Below are 20,295 nucleotides of genomic sequence, written 5' to 3' on the forward strand. Positions count from 1 at the left end.
CTTGGGCCAGTGGGACTGGAGGCTGGAAATGTCCCATGCACTGAGCCTTGCCCTCCCTCTTGCTACGGTTGGGGGTAACACACCTTGAGAAGCAGCCTTGGCCAGCCTGTGGACAGCAGGTGACACACAGCCTGGTTCCTGCGTGGTCCCTGCTGGTGGTCCATAGGAGTGGGTCCAGCCCACACCCCATGAAGCAGACTGGAGCTGTGTGAGCTGCTGGTCACAGGATCATGAACAACTGAAGCCGCCTGGTTTTGGGGTGGTCAGTTTCACAGAAACAGATCTCAAGTCCTCACCATATATTTGTTTACTAAGGTGGACTCCCTAGAGGGCATTCTGGGAGTCTTGATTTTTCCTCGGTGGTCCACAAGTGTTCCTGTGGACACTGTACGTGGCCCTTAGCCCTCAGGCTGGGTGATGGCTTGCCTGTTAGCTGCTGGCCCCAGGGGGTGTTTCCTTTCCAGGAGAACACCCGCAGCAGATACCTGGCGCGCTGCAGCACTGTTCCGTGTGGTTAACTGATGCTGCGGGGCACCGAGCTTCTCAGAGACGTTCAGTGGGAATCGCATCGCCGCTGTGCTTCGGGCGGAGCGGGCTCCTCACCGGCATTAGCCTTGTCCTGCCCGTTTTGCCCGGGAGGAAGCAGGCAGAGGTCCTGAGAGACGCCCGAGCTGTGCCCGGGCGGGCGAAGCGGCAGCAGAGCTCGGCTCTGCGGGGTAGGACCCCGGGCCTGCCGGGCTCTGAGCACCGTCCGCACTCACGGCTCAGGTCTCGGCGCCGCCGTTCAAGAACCGTGCATTTTCCCTGATGAAGCTGTAGTTTACTTTCTGTTCTGGGTAGACCGCAGCCTGCACTCGGTTCCTCCGGTCTTCGGAAATGGGGCATTTCGACACGTGCTCACGGTGCTGTGCGCACTCAGCGCGCACAGGAGTGAGTGTACCGCACACCGTCAAGGAGCTTTCAAACGCCTTTCCTGTCGTCACACAAACCCACCGAGCCTCCCAACCAGCACCTCCACGTGGACGAGCTGGACCTGCTTCCGGCCTCCGGGGCGCGGAGCGGGGCCTCGGACCCGGGCCCCACCTGCTCTGAGCACGCGCCGCACCGCGCTCGGCACCGCTAGGGCCGCGGACCGCGGGACAGCTTCCGCGGCCTGCGGGCGCGCGCACGTCCTGCGCCGCGGCGCCCCCTCCCCCCGGCGTGCGCGCGGCCGGCGGCGGGGGCGGTGGGGAGGGCGGAGCCGGCGCCGCGGGCCGAGGGCGGAGGGCGGAGGCTGAGGAGGAGGCTGAGGCGGCGGCGGCGGCGGCGGCGGCGGAGGCGGCCGGGTCGGGCCGCGCTCGGGGCCGCGCTCGGGGCCGCGCCAGGCCACGGCCAGCGCGCCGCAGCCCCGGCGGCCGACTGGAGCCCCGGCGGCCTCGCGGTCCGAGCCCCGGCGCGGCGTGCGGAGCGGAGCGGCCCGCGGCTGAGGTGAGGCGAGGCCAGGCGAGGCCAGGCGAGGCGAGGGCGGGGGCTCGGACCCCGGGGCCGGGCAGCGCCGCCGGGGCCGCGTTTATGTAAGCGCCGCGGGGCAGGTGGTGAGGCCGCGCCCGGCGTACGCCGCGAGCCGGACCCCAGTGCTGCCCGGCCCGGGGCGGGGGTCCGGAGGGGCTGCCGGGCGGAGGTGTGCCGGGGGCTGCCCCGTGGGGTGCGGGCCGCCCGCGGAGGGGAGGCTGCGTCCGGGACCGCCCCGCGTCTCCTCTCCGGGGCGCCGCGTCCGCGCGGGATGCTCTGCGCCGCGGAGAGGGAGGCTGCGCCCGGCGATGAAGCTGAACGCGGTGGGGGGACCGCGCCCCGCGTGGAAGCTACGCCGGTGGGGGGACTGCGCCCCGCGATGAAGCTGAACCCGGTGGGGGGAGGTGGACTGCGCCCCGCGATGAAGCTGCGCCTGGTGGGGGCACTGCGCCCGGGGTGAAGATAAGCCCGTGGGAGGGGGAGTGGACTGCGCCCCGGGATGAAACTGCGCCCGTGGGGGGTGGACTGAGCCCCGCGATGAAGCTGCGCCTGGTGGGGGGGACTGCGCCCGGGGATGAAGATGCGCCCGTTGTGGGGGGTGCTGAGCCCTGGGATGAAGGGGGAGGCCGCGCCCCTGAATGAAGCTGCACTGGTGTGTGTGTTGGGGGGGGGGTAAGACTGCGCCTGGGATGAGGGGGAGACTACGCTCCTGGGAGGAGAGGCTGAGCCCCGGGGAGAGTAGGCTGCGTCCCGGGATGAAGGGGAGAGTGCGCCCCTGGGACGGGAGGTTGCGCCCTGGGATAAGGCTGCGCCCCAGTAGAGGGGACACTGCGCCCGGGATGAGGCTGAGCCCCGGGATTAAGGGGACGCTGCACCCCGGCGTGGAGATGAGCCCCTGGGGCGGGAGACTGCGCCAGGGCAGCCCCTTCTCCTCCCCAGGAGTGCCGCGTCTACTCCGATGCTCTCCGCGCCAGGGAGGGATGGTTGCGCCCGGGACGGCCCTGCGTCCCCTTCTGGAGGGCACCGCGTCCGCGCGGGAAGCTCTGCGCCTTGGGGAGGGGAGAGTACGCCCTTGGCATGAGGCTGCGCCCCCCAGGATAAAGCTGCACCCCGGACGGCCCCGCGTCCCCTCCCGAGGGCGCCGTGTCCGCGTGGGATGCTCAGCGCCGCGGGCGGCCCGGGGCGGGGAAGTTCCCGCGGCGCGTGGCGGGCGTCTGGAGCCATCCGGAACAATCTGGGGCGATTGGGGGCCCGAGGTGAATTCTGACGTGTTCACATCTGCAGTAGGAAAATTACCGGGTTGTGGATGGGTCCGAGGGAAGGTGTCACATTGAGCTGTGGACGCTAAAAGTGTTGGAGTCCGGATTTACAGACGTGAGAAACGTGCTCTGGTCCCCGTATTTGTCAGAGCCCTGCACCCTTGTGTTTGTTTCGCATTAATATTTTTAGCCGCCAGGTTTTGCTAGTTACTTCTGATAAGGACATTTTGTTTCCTTATTAAAGAAACCATAATGGTTAGCATTCCACTCTTCAAGTATAACGGAAAGTGGCTTCGTATCAAACTTGCTTCTTTACTCTTAGTGCCCTAATTAAGATGATATATCAGTAAGCTTTGAGAATAGAAATACTGATTTAATCTTCTTTGTTTCCTCTTAAATTTACCTGTATATTTTTATTCCTTTGAAAGGTGCCGGCAGAGCTGCATTTTCTAAAACAGTGGGTTGTCTTAAGAGCAGTTCCTGGGAAATGTCTTTTAATGACCATCTTTTGTTTGGGGCAGAGACTACCCTCTGCCTGCCCACGGTTTCCCAGAGGAGAAAGGGAGGAGGCAGGCTGGTACTGCCCCACCTTGGGTGGGAGAATTAGCTGTCCTTGCCTGCATGGCTCCTCCAGTGGGCAGATCCTCTCCGAATGCACACCCCCGACAGGGGCTTGATAAATATTTGATGAGACATGCTGAGCTGGGTGCGGAGACCCTGCTGGAGGGGGAGGCAGGGGACTCACAAGGGCTTGGAAAGGAATGCATGGTCCGTGAGTAATGCCCTGTGAGATGTCTGAGGGTTCCTGAGACTGAATATATTCAGCTACATCTTCAACAAAATTGGAAGCTGCAGTTGGAAGGGGGAAAAGGAGGCCTTTCTGCAGGGGGCAGTGGTGAAAAGAAGATTGGTCGAGCTCTGAGAAATTGATGACACACGGACCTCGAGGAGCAGTGTGCACATGAAGTCAGTACTGGGGGTGAAGAGAGGAGAATTAGCTAATAACGTCATCAGCAAGCAACTTCTCGGTTCATAGGCAAACGCACTCCTTTGTGAACTGACACGTTGTGAAAGCATTTCAGTTGCTTTCAGATTTGTGGAATAAGAAAATTCTTTGAACTTATATTTGTCCGGTGAATGAATAAAGCAAACGTAATTCAGTTGACAAATCCATCTATGGCTTGCTGTGTGCTGGGCCCTCCCTGTTACAGGCTGTGGGCTACAGTGCTGAACAAGAGAGAGTTCAAAGAAGTTCAGGTGCTGGCGGTTTTAGTAATCAGTTTATAGCATTACATTAAAAAAGTAAGATCTATGACTTTAGTTATAAAACTTTAAGACATATAGCAGTACCATTTTTATGCATCGATGTAAAAATGTAACAGCACCTTCAGACGGCACAGAGGGTTAAAGCTCACTCCACTCCGTTCCGTCTACCCGCTGTATGTCCAAGCAGGGGTCAAAATACAGACATGGTTGTATGTATGTTTTAATACAGTTTTTAAATATTTGCTGTAGCAAACAGGGCTGCCGTGAATAGTTTTTATATGTGGGTGCAAGTGTAACCAACCGTGTTTTACTAGTCCCCACAGTCCCTTAGTCCTAAATTTTAGTCCAGAATGGAGTTCTATTCCCTGGAATGCTGTGATGCGCTGTGTAAATACTTAGGAACAAGGACTGTTATTTAAATAGGAGATGGTTGGAAAGTATACTTTAGAGATTAATAGGTGAAATTATATACTTAGCAGCCTTTAAAAAAATTATTTAAGAAAAATTGTCAATCTTAGTGTGAAACTGAAAAGCTTAGAGAGTTCCAATTTTATTTAAAAACTTGATGGTTTTTTTGTGTCGATTTTCTAAATTGTGAATTTCCAAATTTATAATTTGGTGTGATGGAAATGATGGTGTTAAAAAAAAACCTGAAAAAATATATTCATAACATATGTGGTGGAAAAGGTAAACCGTGAGAATTTCATTTAAAAATTGTACGTTGAGGCACCTACCGGCTCAGTCAGTGGAGCTGTGGTCATGAGTTTGAGCTCACGTTGGGTGTAGAGCTTACTTAAAATTAAAAAAAAAAAAACAAAAATTATACGTTGAAGCAATTAAAATGTCCTATTTCCTCGAGTGACTTTTTGTGTTTTATTTGGAGTGTGACCAGGGAAGGTGCAGTGGCCGGGAGATGTCCTCACGTGGCCCTGCTGCAGACCTTGACGGCTGTGGGGCCCAGACCTTGTGAATTTCTGCTCTGATTCGTACTGCTTTCTGCTTGTCTCCACCCATGGGTGCAGGGTGTTCTGGGAGTGTACAGAGAAAAAGGACTTTGGTTTTCAGTTTTTCATCTTTGTGATGGATTGAAGTGAAGATGGGGTGGGGAGGGTGTGGTGGCCTGGAGGTACCTGGAATTTTTTTTTTTTTTTTTAAGATTTTATTTATTTGACAGAGAGACAGACGGCCAGCCAGAGAGGGAACACAAGCAGAGGGAGTGGGAGAGGAAGGAGCAGGCTTCCCACTGAGCAGGGAGCCCAAGGTGGGGCTCGATCCCAGGATTTTGGGATTACGCCCTGAGCCGAAGGCAGACGCTTAATGACTGAGCCACCCAGGCACCCCGGTACCTGGAATTTTTACTGGAAGTGTGGGAAAGTTCTGCTTGCCTTTAGGTCGGTTTGTTTCTCCCACGGCGTCACCAGCATGTGTCCACCCTGTGCCGGGTACCGTCCTAGGTGCTGGAGACATGGGTGTGAGCACAGTAAGGGTAGTTCCTGCCCTCGTGGGGTTCACATTATGTGGGATGAGGGGATGGTAAACCTCAGCTGAGGTCTTAAGTGCTAGGAAGTGCAAATAAAATAAAATCGAGGGTGGGTGGGGGCCTGGGAGGTGGCTCAGAGGACGGAGGGAGCTGGGTGCTGCCACGCAGGCAGGGGGACCCCTAGAGGAACTTCCTTGTCCTGTGCTTGGAAGTGTGGGGAGACCAGTGAGAGGGAGGGAGGGTGGAGGGCTGAGGCTGCGGTAAGGAATCTGGATTGTCTTCACGGTGTGATGGGAAGCCTTCAGAGGGCGGGCACTTCCCTCCCTCTCTTCCTAGTTGACCTTAGCGAGTTTTGAACGAGGAAATGTCATGACCAAGCTCTCAAAGAATCACAGGCTGTTACACAGCTCATGTTTATCAGGTACTTGGGACAAACCGGGCTTCTGGAGCACCTTCCACGTGTTGACTTAAATCTTGGGAGAGTCCAAAAGGTGGGCCCTTTTATGTGTCTTCCCATGTTGTGCATGTGGGTAAAACTGGGCACAGTGAGGGCACATGCACATGTAAGGGGCAAAGCCAGGACTGCCCTGAGCCCCGGGACCACAGGGGCTCTTCCCACCATTCCTCCTGCAGACAGGGCGGGGGTGAACAGCGTGGGCACGTGGCGAGATCACCGTGGGCCTAGGGGTGACATCAGAGCCTGCACTGTTAGCCAGAAAATGTTGCCAATTGTACTGGGATGTAGTGCCTTTGAACCATTTAGGCCTTACTTCTACTCATTCAAAGTGCACTTGGACTTGAAGCATAGACTTTTAAAATCATACCATTGTGCCCTCAAAAAAAAAAAAAAAAGGGGGCGCCTGGGTGGCGCAGTCGTTAAAGCGTCTGCCTTTGGCTCAGGGCGTGATCCCGGCGTTCCGGGATCGGGTCCCACATCGGGCTCCTCTGCTGGGAGCCTGCTTCTTCCTTTCCCACTCCCCCTGCTTGTGTTCCCTCTCTCGCTGGCTGTCTCCATCTCTGTCAAATAAATAAATAAAATCTTAAAAAAAAAAAAAAAAAAAAAGGAAAACAGAAGTGAAATAAAATGCAGTAATTGTAAAATTTCTTTCCGTTTAAAATCTGATTCTTCCCAGTCAGCCTTTGAGCACCGATGTGCTCCAAGCTGTCCCTCTGTTGTTCCCTGTGCTGGCTTCCCTTAAGACCTCACCCCTGCCATCTGGGGGTGTCTTCCAAGCAGCTGATGCCCACTCTGTCCATTTGGGTGCTTTCTTGATCTTATTGGCGGGTGTGAAGGACAGGTTTCTGGCCCTTCGTTGACGGACCTGTTGATGGGCTGTGTTGTCCCGTGTCCTGTCGTTGTGAGACACCACCCATGCCAGGCACCTCCGATTTCACAGGGTTCAGATGTGGGAAGATGCACATCTGAGAACCGGTGAACTGGGGCCTGTTTTGTAAACAGGCCTGTCAGGATTGGAACATCCCAGAATGATCCCAGGGTTGTTGGCCTGAGCAGTTGGCTGGCACTGGCGCCGAGCTGGGCGAGTTGGAGAACAGCAAGTGTGTGCGGCAGAGAGCAGACGCTGGGGACTGGCCGCGTGGGCCTCAGACCCTGGCGCCGGCAGTTCTTCAGCAGGGACGCCCACAGACTGGGCCTTGAGCGTGCGCTGCGTAGATCTCCGTGTCGCCACACTCCAGATGTGTGATCTTGAGCGAGCTGTTTAATCTCTCTCTGCTTCGGTTTTCTGAGCCATAAATTAGGAAGAGTAGTGCAACCTTTATCCTACGGTCGTTGGGTCAGTAAACTGAGCTAACATAAAGTGCCTAAAATAGTACCTCTAACAGTACTAAAGTGGGTTTACTTTTCTTGTTATTTTTATGATTAGTCATCCAAGTGGAGATGTTTGGATACAAGTGGAAATTCAAGGTTGGGCTCAAGAAGAAGTTGGGCCAAATATGTGAATTTGGGAGTCATTTGTCTGTTGCTGGTGTTTGAAACCATAGGCTGCACGGTGGGTATAGACAGGGCGGACGGAGTCTGGGGGCTTCTGGCAAGGGGTCCACGGGAGGAGGGTGGTCTGGCATTACCCACTGTAAAGGGGTCTGTTGAAGGAGGAAATCAGGAGGGTCTTGTGGCCTGGGACCCAGGGCTGAGGGAGTGGGCCTTGCAGTGGCCGAGAGTGCTGCAAGGGAGACTCACATACGGAGGCTTCTCGAGGGGTCTTGTTAAAAGAGGGCAGAGTGTGGGCCAGTAACTGGAGGGGTCTTGGGCTCCAGGGAGTCAAGTGATTTTACTTTTTAAATGGAAGTGATGATGATATGTTTATGGGTTAACAGGCACGACCCAGTGGAGGGGGACAACTTTATAATACGTTGGGAACAGGGAAATTGCAGGAGCCAGGTCCTTGAGAAGGTGAGAGGGATCACGAGTATTTCTGAAACACACGCTGCCCTTTTGAAAGGAAGGTATTAAATAAAATAGAGTTTTGTGCTCAGTTCCAGAAACTTGGGGATCGTGCTCCAGGACTTAGGATACAGTTTCTTTTTTTTTTTTTTTTTTTTAAAGATTTTATTTATTTATGTGACAGAGAGACAGCCAGCGAGAGAGGGAACACAGCAAGCGAGTGAGAGAGGAAGAAGCAGGCTCCCAGCAGAGGAGCCCGATGTGGGACTCGATCCCGGAACGCCGGGATCACGCCCTGAGCCGAAGGCAGACGCTTTAACGACTGCGCTACCCAGGCGCCCCAGGATACAGTTTCTTATTGGCTCCTGGTGTTAAGCATGCCGTGAGCCATCCTTATAGAAAGATACATGTGGAATGGCGTTTTACTTTATCAGAAGAATTCCCTTCTTTCTAAAAGTGTCATTAACTTCACTAGATGTTGGCACCTTTCCTCTCCAAGTTTGGTACTGCTTTTGAGGACTGGCAAGATTCGCCTCCTGCTTTGTGCTTCATTTGTCTTAAGCTGTCCAGAAGGACGGCAGCTTTGCATCTGGGACAGCCCCCCACCTCTGGGGGAGGACGGGTGTTGCTTCCGGCTCCGTGAGGCCTGATTGCCCCTGGGCCAGCAGCACGCACGTGAAGTTGCCTGTTCCAGTGCTATGACCTCTTCCTTGCATGCTGGTTCGTGGTGTTTGTGGTGGGTTCGAAGTTTTGAAATACCGGTCTCCTCAGTAGTTCTGTCAATGGGCTGAAGTGTGAAGAAGCCGTCACGGACTCCCTGCATGTGCCCGCAGTCTGTGCCAGGGGAAAACTGGTTTCCACTGCTCTGGGCACTCTTTCCCGCAGTGACAGGTTCCGTGTGAGTCACTGCGGAAGGACGCACTCTGAAGGAGAAGGCCTCTGCCTCCTCGGGCCAACATTCCGGCGGGGAGGCTAAGCCAGGCACCAGGGCTGACGCTCTGCCGTGAAGCTCCTTTGTCTGGGGGGGTTGAGGGGGACTGAGGAGACAAAGGGTGAGGGAGATGGCATCAGGGGGCGGCTCCTCCCTGAGGCCCGCCGGGCAGGGCAGGCCTCTCTCAACAGGGGCGCCACGCTGACGCCCAGGGGAGACGAGCTCTTCCTGCCCAGAGGGGGGACAAGGACATTCCCAGTGGAAGGGGCAGCCTGTCAGAACCCCGCTTGTTGGAGCAGCTGGGGGGTGGGCAGCAGCCTTCGTCCAATCCTTGATGGGGGGAGCGGTGGAAGTGAGCGGTGCATGCAGAGTTTGAGGCTGGGGGTGAGGGGGTGCCAGGCTGAGCAGGGATGAGGTGTAGGGGGTGAGGACGCAGGGGGGAGTAGGAAGGGCCCTTAGAACTCTTTGTGATGACGCGCAGAAGGACCCCAGGGGAAGGTCCCTCAGTTATGGGCATCACTTTACATCAGATTCTCTTTGAATCTGCAAGTCACTTGCCCCTTGGTGTGTCCCGTGCAGAATGTGAACATGTGTGCACGTGATCTGGAAGGGGTGTACCATGTTGTTTGTGAGACGCAGACAGGTGCAACAGGGCTGCCCCGGGGGCTCAGGTGGCTGTGTGTCTGACTCTTGATTTCAGCTCATGGCATGGTCTCGGGGTCTTCATGGTCTCGGGGTCGTCATGGTCTCGGGGTCGTCGTGGTCTCGGCATCGTTGTGGTCTCAGGTCGTGGGATCCAGCCCTGCCTCGGGCTCTGTGCTCGGTGGAAGTCTGCTTGAGATTCTCTCTTTTTCCCTCTGCCCCTCCACCTCTCCCTTCAAATCAACTTTGTGCGGCAGAACTGGCGGGAACTGGGAGTCCTTGTACTTGGGTCAGTCATTCCTCCTGAGCGTATCAGCCCTGTTTTTCAGATGGGGATTGGATGTAAGAGGTTCGGTAGGTTCTGGGAGCGCTGGGTAACATGTGGCTGACATTCAGTAAGCTCTTAGTGTGTGTCGGGCATGGTGGAGCCAGTTTCATCTGGCCAGCTGCTCCTGCAGCTCTGAGGAGGTCCCCCTTGTGAGGTGCCCTCAGCACCCTCGGACCACTCGGACACTCCTGCCTGCCTCTTTCGGTAGCCTCCTCCCCTGGGTCTCCTTCCCCCTGTTCCTGACCCGCAGCCAGATTGGAGCCCTACGTGGGGAGGGTGGATCCATCACTCTCCTGCCCAGAGCCCTGCCACTTCCCCCATCTCAGAGTCCTCCCAGGGTCTGCTGTCCCCCTGTCACCCCTCCAGCCCTGGGGCCTCGCCCCCAGGTGTCTCCTGGGCTGCATCCCCTGCACCCTCACCTCCTCACCCAACATGTGTCCTGCTGTCCCTTCAGTTTGTCTTGCTCTCCGAGACCCTCCCCTGCTCTCTGAGCGAGCGGAAGCCTCAGGGAGGCGGGGCTCTGGCTCTGCGTCCGTCCTCAGGGCTCAGAACAGTGCGTGGGGGAGAGCAGGCAGTTATCCTGGCTGTGGAGCGAATGACTAACGTTCTCTTACTTTCTATGCAGGTAGTAAATGGCAGAGCCACAAGTCTCCGTTCGTCTGCTTCCCCACACTGCCCCTCCCCTGCTCCTGCCGTGCTTGCTGAATCAGTCATCTATTTATGCCCCGTATGTCTATGTTATCTCCAGATTTTTTTGCTTTTCTTTGTAGAGTAGAAACATTTATAAAACATTCGAAGTTGTTCTAAAACCCTGAAGTACACTATTGTAATTTAGTCTGTTGAAAACAGGGAGTCCCCAACCTACAAGAGCGGCTATGTCCTGCTGCCGCCATTGGAACCCCTTAGGGCGACACACAGCTGAGAAGCGTTCTCGTAAGTGGTAACAGAGAAGTAATGGTTATCGCTACGTTGGGACAAAAATGAGAATGCGAGTAATTCTGGGAGGTTTCGGAAAAGCACCAAGTGAAATGGAACATACCTGATTCAACAGTGGAGGCTTCAAGGATGGAAACCCTGGAGAGAGGGTGCCTGCTAAGGTGCCCGGTGCAGGAGGAAAGGAGAAAGCCAGACAGTGCTGTCATTTAGGAAGCTGGGTATCTAATCCCAGCCCTGCCTCTGAACTCGGGGGGCCCTTCCCTTCAGCATCCTGCCCTAGGTTCCTCGAGGTAGAACGAGGCCAGTCAGGTGGGTGATTTCCAAGCTTTGTTCCATTTCCAGAAGACTGTCATATGCAGGAGTAAAATAATAAATTCTGAGCGTTTCAAGGGTCACTCGGTCATCTGTTGCACAAATACTTATCTTAGAACCTGTGTGTAGTCCTGTGTTGAAAGTAGGCAATGCCTTGTCCCTTGGCTGCTAAGACCCAGCAGAGGCTCACACCTGGCAGAGGGTCCTGTCACCTCCGTCTGGACCAGGCAGCTCTGCTGAAGGAGGTGAGGTGCAGGAAGGGAGGATCTGGGGGGGTGGGTAGAGTCATGGGTTCTGGCTCCAGGGGACTCCAGACGGTCCCTTTCTCTATTCCTTGGTCTTAGGGCACTAGTCTCTGTGTTGGTTGTCGGGAATTAAACTGAGCAAGGATTGTTTTTCAGGTGTGAAAGTCTGAAGCTTACCTTAGCTGACTAGAGATAATTCCACAGCAGGTGATACTTAATTAGCCCTCTCTTGTAACATGATAGAGGTGGAAACCGAGGGGGTAGGTTTGGGAGGTGCGTTGTCGTCTGTGCCTTGGCGTGCAGGCCGCACACATAGATTCACCTTCCCTTTCTGGTTTCGGCCGGTGACAGGATATGCACCAGCTCTCTGACCTTCCGAGTGTTAAGCATGTGGAGTGAGTTGGTTTCCTGGAGCAGAGGAATTCACTCAAGGAGGTAAGGTAGCTTCTCGTCATTTGCACGAGGCTGAGTCCGTTGTGGCACCAGGCTCCCCTCGCCCACGCTCCCGTCCTGACCCCATGCCTGCGGCCCATTCATCTCCCTGTCTTCTCTTTCGGGGATGGGTTCTGCCAGGCACCTACTTTCACAGGTTCCTCTCTTTGGAGGCAAGGCTTTGTGCAGCCTGCCTCTTACCGGGCTCCGGCTGTGCGAGGCAGGAAGGGGGTGACCCACGTAGAGAAGGGGAGCTGTAGCGTGCTGTGCGAGGCACTCACCACTGAAGAGCCACGGATGGCACGGTCACTCCACGCAGATGCTTCATGGGGTTCCGGCCTGGGGTCCGTCACAACAGGGGCTGTGGTTTCAGGGGCTCTGTGCTCAGGCCACAGCCCATAGCCCACAGAGCCGTGGTTCTCTAACCTCTGGTCACCTCTGCCCCGTCCTGGCTATGAGTGAGATCAGTCAGTGCAAGTGAGGTTTATTAGTCTAGATTCTTTTTCAGAACAGGAATCTACCCAAAATAACAGTCAGACAGAAGGATCACTCTTGAGCCAGTCATGTGCGCCGGGTTTGACAGCACGCTGCTGTTGTAACACCATGTTCTTGGCGGGCTGCTTTAGGGGGCTATTGTTTTTGTTAATACCGTAAAACTTCATTTTCATTCAAAAATTATCTAACCGTTTAAAGAACCTTATGTAATAATTTTTTGTATTAACGTTTCTGGGGAGGGAGCGGCAGGCGCAGTGAACTGAAGACTTGTTGCTTCAGGTGGAAGCTGGTTTGGGAGTTGAGGCAGAAAATCGTAATCCAGGAAGATGCAGAAGTCATAGGAATGCATCATTGGACTCGAGAGCCGCGATAATTTGGGGTCATAGAGTTCAGCCTAGATTTGACCACACTGAGACCCTGTGGAAGATCACTGCTTTCCGGAAGCTGTGGGACGAGAGCTCTGTGTCCGGACTGCTGGCTCCGTGTCCGGCCGCGGATGTGGCTCAGATCGCCGAGTGCAGATCAGGGTTGCAGTTCTGTCTCCTCACTCCTACTCTTGGTTTCTTCCTGTCTCTATTTCTCTGTGTCATGTCGTACAGGGCTTTCACGCACAAGCACATGAATGAGTGACATGGTTGATCATTGTACTATGAAGTTTCCTCTCCTTTGATTTTCTGCCTCTGAGGAAACTGTGAGGGGATTGATATTTCCATAGAAAAAGCAGGTATTGCGCAGTCAGGCAGGATGTGACACGGGGCGGGGGTGCTGGGGAGCTGGAGGGTGGGGAGCAGAGAGCCCGTGTGTGGTGCCCCTTGTCCCGCCCTGCTCCCCTAAAAGTCCCCGTGTGGAGCAGCCCTCCGTGTGCTTGGCAGGGTAGGAGAGGAGTGCTGATGAGCTCAGGTGGTTCTCTCCGAAAGCCCTTGCTGTGGGAAAGGGAGGCTTCCTCCTTAAGTGAACCCAGACTTTGAGTCGGGATGTCCCCTGTGGACGGAGCCCCACCGCGAGTGGAGGAGCCGGGAGAGGGCAGGGCTGTGCGCGATGGCGTGCGAGAACCCACCCGTGTTTCCCGGTCCCGCTGGTTGTGGGAGGGAGCGCTGCAGAGGGCGCATGTGATCCAGCTGTGGGCTGGGTGCTCTAGGAGGGTGCGCGTGGGAGCTCAGAGGTGGGAGAGGTGCTGTAGGGAAGTTTTGTTTTGTGTTCAGCGGCTGCCGTGAGAGGTGCCCTGTGAAGGAGACAGTTCAGTGATTTTCACAGATGTCTGAGCTGTGCAGCCGTTACCACGCCTGCATCACCCCCAGAATGTTCCAGTGTTTGTGTTAATTCCCATTCCACCTGCAGGCCCTGGCAACCACTGACCTTTCTGTGTCTACAGATCTGCCTTTTCTGGATGTTTTACTTACGTGGACTCACGCGGTGTGTCGTCTCTAGTGTCAGGCTTCCTTCACTCCGCAAGGGTTTTGGGGTTCGCCCGTGTTGGGGAATGGACTTGTGGTTGGTTCTGTTACTTGCTGACGGGCCCTGCACCGCACAGAGGTAGCAGATCTGTTTTATCCCTTCCCTGGCTGGGCGCTTGGACTGTTGCATGTTCTGACTGTTGTGAATAATGCTGCTGTGAACGTCGGCAAACATGGCTTTGTGTGTGCGTGTGCTTGTGTGGGTGTGGGCTTTGAAATGGGGTTTAGGATAAAAGCATGTCGTTGTTACTGATCGTGGTGGTAAAAACCACGTGTGAGTCTTGAGGCGGCTTGCTCTCTGATGTCTGTGACGTGCACTGAGCTTCTCGAGTAGTGTGAACCTTTTCCTTCCAGGACGGAATGTCACGGTCAAGATGTCGAGCATCAGCTGCTGGGGTTTCTTAGGTGACACCCTGTGTGTGGTGTACGCTGTTGGGGCCCCACAGGTGTTTACTCTTCCCAACCTCTGATCTTTTCTTTCTCCGTCCGAGGAGGAGATCAATGACGCACAATCGGGCGTGTTAAAAACGCCATTCAGCCTGCAGAACGCCGTGTGCCGAGTGCTTTGACCCCGCAGTTCCACTTCTAGGAGTGTAGCTCGAGGGGCACCCCCAGCTGTAGGGACATAACCTAATTATCCATGCAAGTGTGTTGATGTCCACAAAGTGCTGTGTGGAGGACAGTCTGTGTGAACTGATTCGAGGTGACTTCCAGAGCAAGCAAAAGGCGAGTGGAGCACAGCACCACAGAGTGTCTAGTAGGCTGCCCTCTGCTAAGAAGACTCCCGCGCGGCCGTGCCAAGGGAACACGGGCAGGACAAGCCAGAGCTGAAGGTGGTGCCGCAAGGGTGGGTGGGGGGTGGGAGGGACGGGGGAGTGGACTCAGCTGCAAGTGTGGGGGCGTGGGACGTGTCAGCACAGCCTGACTCTTGGAACCACAGGCCCCAGAATGAAATAAGTTAACTTCAGCCAGGACGTGGACTACAAACAGAAACAAGCCTTACTGTGGGACAAACAACAGTAGAGCCACAGAAGAGGGGGTGGGAAGAAAAATGTTAGCCTGGGTTTGGAAAGCCACATCTTGGCTAGATTCTGTGGGGCTGGAGTCCAGCGGTGCCTTTGTTTCTCACAGGGGCCAGGTCAGTGTGTGAGCATAGGACAGAATAGATAGTAAATCTGTGCTGGGTACCTGCAGCGAAGAGGAAGGCTGAAGGGCCCGGGTCACCGTGTAAACCTGTGGTGTCTAACATGTGCACACGGGGGTAGGCAGGTACGGACACACGGAGATGCACGTGAATGCGTGTGTCCTAGCTCTGTCCCCGGCAAGGCCCAGCAATGCGAGCAGGCCCGAGCACCCGTCTCCAGTAGAAAGACACAGGGCTCCTGGAAGGAAGCGTGGCTGCCAGTGTGGAAGGAAAGGCATGCTCAGAAAGGGCGGGGTGTGTCCAGGGGGTGCAGGGGCCGCCCCGAAGGAGCACAGAGGGCCACAGCTGAGTCCGGCTGAGCGAGGAAATACATGCTGATAGTACGGGTTTATAATCCACAGACTGGAATGACGACCCGCCAGTCCGTGCTGAAAAGACAAATGGTTGATTCAATGAGCAAATGCGCTGGGGCGGGGGGCAGCTCCTCCCGACGGAAGAGTCGGACTCAGTCAGTGTGGAAAGGGGGAGGCCGTGGAGCACCAGCATGAGGCAGGCGGCATAGCAACAGTCAGCTCGGGTGGGGCTCGGGCACGGGGGCTAAAGCCGCGCAGGTGGAAGTGTGAGGAGAAACAGGATATTGGCCTAGATTTGAAGTATCTCTTCCCCAAGTTATTTATTTATTAAAAAGGGAAAAATGGTAACTTTAGAGTGGAGAAAGCCAGCAGATACCACCTTCCCCGGGCGACCCAAGTTACCGTGCCCTGTGATGAGACCAGTCGTCTCCACATACCCAGATTGCACACAGGCACATTGGGTCTCTGGTATTCCTGCCCCAGGTGCACAATCACGGTATTGTCACAGGAGACAGCAGACAGACCCAACACGACACCTGACCTGTGCTCCGTGCGCGCCCAGGTGCCCCAGGACAAGCTTCTGGAGGGGACGTGATGGCAAAACGCAGTGCGGCTTCTGGATGGGGTCCTGGCAGGGGGGAGGGGTCTGAGTCGGAAACCTGGTGAATGCAGGTACGGCTTGTGCTTGAGCTAATTGTACTGTGCTTGAGTTCCTTTCCTAATTTTGTAATTTATCAGTGATTCTGTAGGATGCAAACATTAGGAGAGGCTGGGTGAAAGATACAAGAGAGCTCTCTGCTGGTTTCAGCTTTCCTGTAAGTCTGTCATTTCAAAATAGGCGACTGAAGAAGAAAGCCCCTGATGGAATGTGACAGGACACTGGAGAGCTCAGGGTGAGGACAGGTTCCTCTCATCCGTCCCCACTGCCATTGATGATTCAGAGTTGTGTTCTCAGAGACAAATCCTCTCCTGCCTTCTTACTGGGAATTCTGGTGCCCTTGTGCCCTGCATGGAGCATTCCAGAGCTGCGGGGTGGGGGCCTTGGGATTGCTGGGCTCCCTCGGGAGGAGGCAGTCGGGGCCCTGGCTGACAGGGATGCCAGAGGCCCTTGTTGGGGACCTCTCACAGGCCTACAGGTGTTCTCCTAGGTTGTCCTTGGTCTTTTGATTTTAATATTTTTTTTCCAAAGAGAGATGTTTATATATTAAAGTTTATTGGACTTTTCCTTTATGACTTGTGTTTTGAGTCCCATCTGAGAACATTTTCCTGCTGCAGGAGTCTTTCCTTTTTCATTTCTTCTGGCGGTTTTATAGTCTGTTTTCCACACTTAGCTTATTAATCTGTGTAAAATTTGCTTTTATACCGTTTGAGGTGAGATCTGCTATTTCTCCAGTCGGCTAGCCGGTCGCCCATCGATCACTGAGCGGTGTGCCCCCTGCGCAGGGACGAGAACCGCCGCTCTTGCCGTGCGGAGCTGCTTCCGGTCGCTGGTTCCTGCCGTACGGGAAGGCTCTCGGGCTTGCGTGCTCCTTCTGTGCGCAGCTTGTCATCACGTCTTGTGTTTTCTAGGCAGAGGGTCAAATCCTGCAAATAGTGCTGTTTCCTGCGCATCTTCGTACTCTCCCCTGGTTCGCTGGCTGGGCGTCTCGTGCACTGTCCGCGCGGTGGCCGTGCTCGGAGACGCTCCCCTTGCCCCGGCCTCGGCACTAGCGCCTCGTGGTACTGACCAGAGGTGTTTTGTACAGACCCTTTATCCAGTGAAGCAACTTGCTACCTTCCTACTTTGCTGAGAGGCTTTTAAAATAAACTTTTTCATGACTAACGGTAGAATTTTGTATGCCTTTCCTGCGTCTGTTGAGATGGTTGTATGGTTTTCCTCTCCAATCCGTTGATACAGTAAATTTCATTAATAGATTTCCAGATGGTCAACATTTTTTCCTTCTTTACTTCCAACATGTTGAAAATTAAATTTGCTATTTACCTTAATACCTTTTCCTTTTTCAAAATAAGCCCTCCCCCTGCCCCCTCCCCCCCAAAGTGTTTTACTTCTATGGACCGTAGTTTATATACTGTAAGGTGTGTGTGGGGCCGGGCTGGTAAATCTTCAACAGCTGGTGTTTTTGGAGGGAGGGCGGTGCAAAGAGCCCTAATGCGTAGCGTTTGCCAGTTTCTGTGGCATAAATATTTTCACCATTGTTTATTTCAAGCTACCAATGAGCTGTCAGCTGGTTCACAAAATTCCAGGAAGTCCTCTCTCCTGAGCCGGCAGGAGCTGGTGCGCAGCCTGCTGACCGGCTCTGACGCCCACCCTGAGGCTCCTCGTGCCCGTCCAAGTCAGCACTCCCCCTGGTAGCTGCTGCTCTGACCTTGGTCCCCATCCCGTCCTTTCTCCTTCTTGTTTTCTGTTCTGTGCGTTCACAGCTCTGTATTTTCCCCCCAGGACTGGCTTGGCCTCCTCATTTATAGCTAGTAAATGTAGGGCTTCTGGTGACTTCTGTTGGAAAGCGGAGCATCTGGCCCATCACCATGACTACTGTAGCACTACCTTTGTTAGAAAGACCAGGTGGGTTCCAAGATAGGAAATGTCCTCTAACCTGAGGGGTCGCTGGCATCTTGTATTCATGGAGCTCTTCTTCTTCCCTGGTATAAATTGAACCTCTTTTCAGTTATCTGTGCAATCATTTGACAAGTGTTTCTTGAGCACCTACTATGTGTCAGGCACTTGGGATGCCAGAGGTATAGCCGTGAACAAAGTAACCCAGTCTCTTTCTTCGTAGAGCACAGGTTCCGATCTACCTTTAAGCTGCAGGTTTTTCCAGTTTGCCTGGCCTTGCCAGTCTTCTCCTTCCTCACATATCCACTTGTCTTTGCCCCTGGTATTACTTAAATCAGCCTTCAGTTAATCCAGTTTCTTCCACTGCTGAATTTGAAAATTCCCTGCTTCAACATTAGTTGATGTTCAGTTTTACTACATATATAATTATTTCTGCTTTTACTAAATTCTCGTGATGAAAAGACAAAGGAATTGGATCTGGTGGTTTTACGCTAAAAAAGGTTAATACTTTCAAGGGTTGTGATGGTAGAGTGCTTGGAAGGATGAGTGAAGTGACTCTGTGGTTGGTGGACTGTCGTCTGCGGAGGAGCCGTGGTGAGCTCATCGTCACCATCGTCATCATCACCTGCAGCCCTCTGGATGCCAGCAGGCAGTTCCCGACCAGCGTGGTCTCTGTCTGGCTCCCACAGGCAGCGGGGTGTATGTGGGGCTGTGCTTCTGGTAGCTTGGCGGCTGCGAGGGATGGGAGCCTGGCTCCCAAGCACCATATGGCGCTGTTTGCATTTGCTGCCCACTCTGCGAGCAGGTGGGGGGGAGGAGATCAGGATGCAGGTTCCCATTCTCCAGTGGGACTCAGGCCAGGGCGACTGGTGGGTTTGCCTGAGGGAAAAAGATCCAGAGGCCCCCAGTGAGTTTAGCTGTTATGGTGGGTACGGGGGCTGGATGCAGGCCAGTGGACCTCAGAAATCCATTTGCCCATTTTAATAAGAGAAAATAGTTGTATTTTACTTATTCAGACAATTTAAAAGCCCTTAAAGATCAACTTTCCTCATTCCTTGGGGAGGATACTGAGAAACAGAGTGTGACAAGTACAGTCTGGGTGGGCCTTGGCTCTGCAGAGAAGAACCTTCCACCTGCTGGGCCCATTGGTGTAGGAGGTGTTGACTGGCCCAGCTGAGATCCAGAGCCAAAAACACCTTCCCTTTCCTTGCCCTGGTCTTGCATGACACCCCTCCTTACCAGCCGGGGTGTCTGTGGAGGATGGAGGCAACCTCTGAAGCCCATCCTTTGTTTATCAGCCGAATTTGGCCTCTTGGAAGTGACCGACTGAGCTGCCCCCCCCTTTCTGCCATATTGCAGCTGGCTGCCAAGAGGGATCAGAGAGATGGACATTTTCGTGGAAGCCAATATTATCTTTTTTTCCAGTATAGTTGCACCTTGGAATCTAGTCTTTGAAACTAATAATTACGGGGACTAAGTCTTAGTTTGATGGTTGAACCCTTATAGAAAACCTTTAATTCTTAGAATCAAAATTCAAGAGCCCTCATCAAAAGTAAATTTTCTGTTGTTGTGCACATGTTGGATTTTAAAAAATGGGTGCATCTTATTTATCTGTACTTAAATTTATTAGTCAGACTGATATGCTGATAATAATGTCACGGAAAAGCAAAATATCTTTCAATAGGGGCGCCTGGGTAGTGCAGTCGTTAAAGCATCTGCCTTCGGCTCAGGGCGTGATCCTGGCGTACCGGGATCGAGTCCCACATCAGGCTCCTCCGCTGTGAGCCTGCTTCTTCCTCTCCCACTCCCCCTGCTGTGTTCCCTCTCTCGCTGGCTGTCTCTCTCTGTCAAATAAATAAATAAAATCTTTAAAAAAAAATATCTTTCAATAAGTATTAATCTTCAAATTAGGGATTGTACGAAAACACAGCAGGTGAGGTGAAGGAAATAAATGAAGCTCTGAATAGCTTAAATCTAACTTTACCTGGATAAGTACTTTAAAAATTGTTTTAATAAATAGAGCCTCTCAAGCCTATGTAATATGAGTAATAATTCATCATCATACATTTTTGTATTTTTTACTTCTCTTTCTCAAAGGTAGATTTTAGGTCCTAGAGATGTCACAAGTAGCATCATCGTTTAGTTTTCGTTTCCTTCTTTCTTTCTTTTCTTTTTTTTTTTTTTAAAGATTTTATTTATTTATTTGACAGAGATAGAGACAGCCAGCGAGAGAGGGAACACAAGCAGGGGGAGTGGGAGAGGAAGAAGCAGGCTCACAGCAGAGGAGCCTGATGTGGGACTCGATCCCACAACGCCGGGATCACGCCCTGAGCCGAAGGCAGACGCTCAACCACTGTGCCACCCAGGCGCCCCTCTTTCTTTCTTTTCTTTTAAAGATTTTATTTATTGATTTGAGAGAGGGAGAGAGAGAGCACACCAGTGGGGGGAGGGGCAGAGGGAGAGGGAGAAGCAGACTTCCTGCTGAGCAGGGAGCCGGATGCCAGACTCGATCCCAGGACCCTGGGGTCATGACCTGAGCTGAAGGCAGATGCTTCACTGACTGAGCCACCCA

General features: G+C 53.8%; 1 protein-coding gene across 2 annotated transcripts in view; it reads left to right on the top strand.

The window, feature by feature from the left end:
• Positions 1 to 1,308: 1,308 nt before the first annotated feature.
• Positions 1,309 to 20,295, top strand: part of ADARB1 (adenosine deaminase RNA specific B1) — a 137,322-nt gene continuing 118,335 nt past the window's right edge. For both annotated transcript variants that reach the window (XM_045776895.2, XM_045776898.2), the window contains exon 1: positions 1,309 to 1,467. The gene's annotated coding sequence lies outside the window, so the exon portion shown is untranslated. The remainder of the gene's footprint in view (positions 1,468 to 20,295) is intronic.

The sequence above is a fragment of the Ursus americanus genome, chromosome 4 (assembly GCF_024610735.1).
Source record: "Ursus americanus isolate L20-20 chromosome 4, mUrsAme1.1.p, whole genome shotgun sequence".
NCBI lineage: Eukaryota > Metazoa > Chordata > Mammalia > Carnivora > Ursidae > Ursus > Ursus americanus.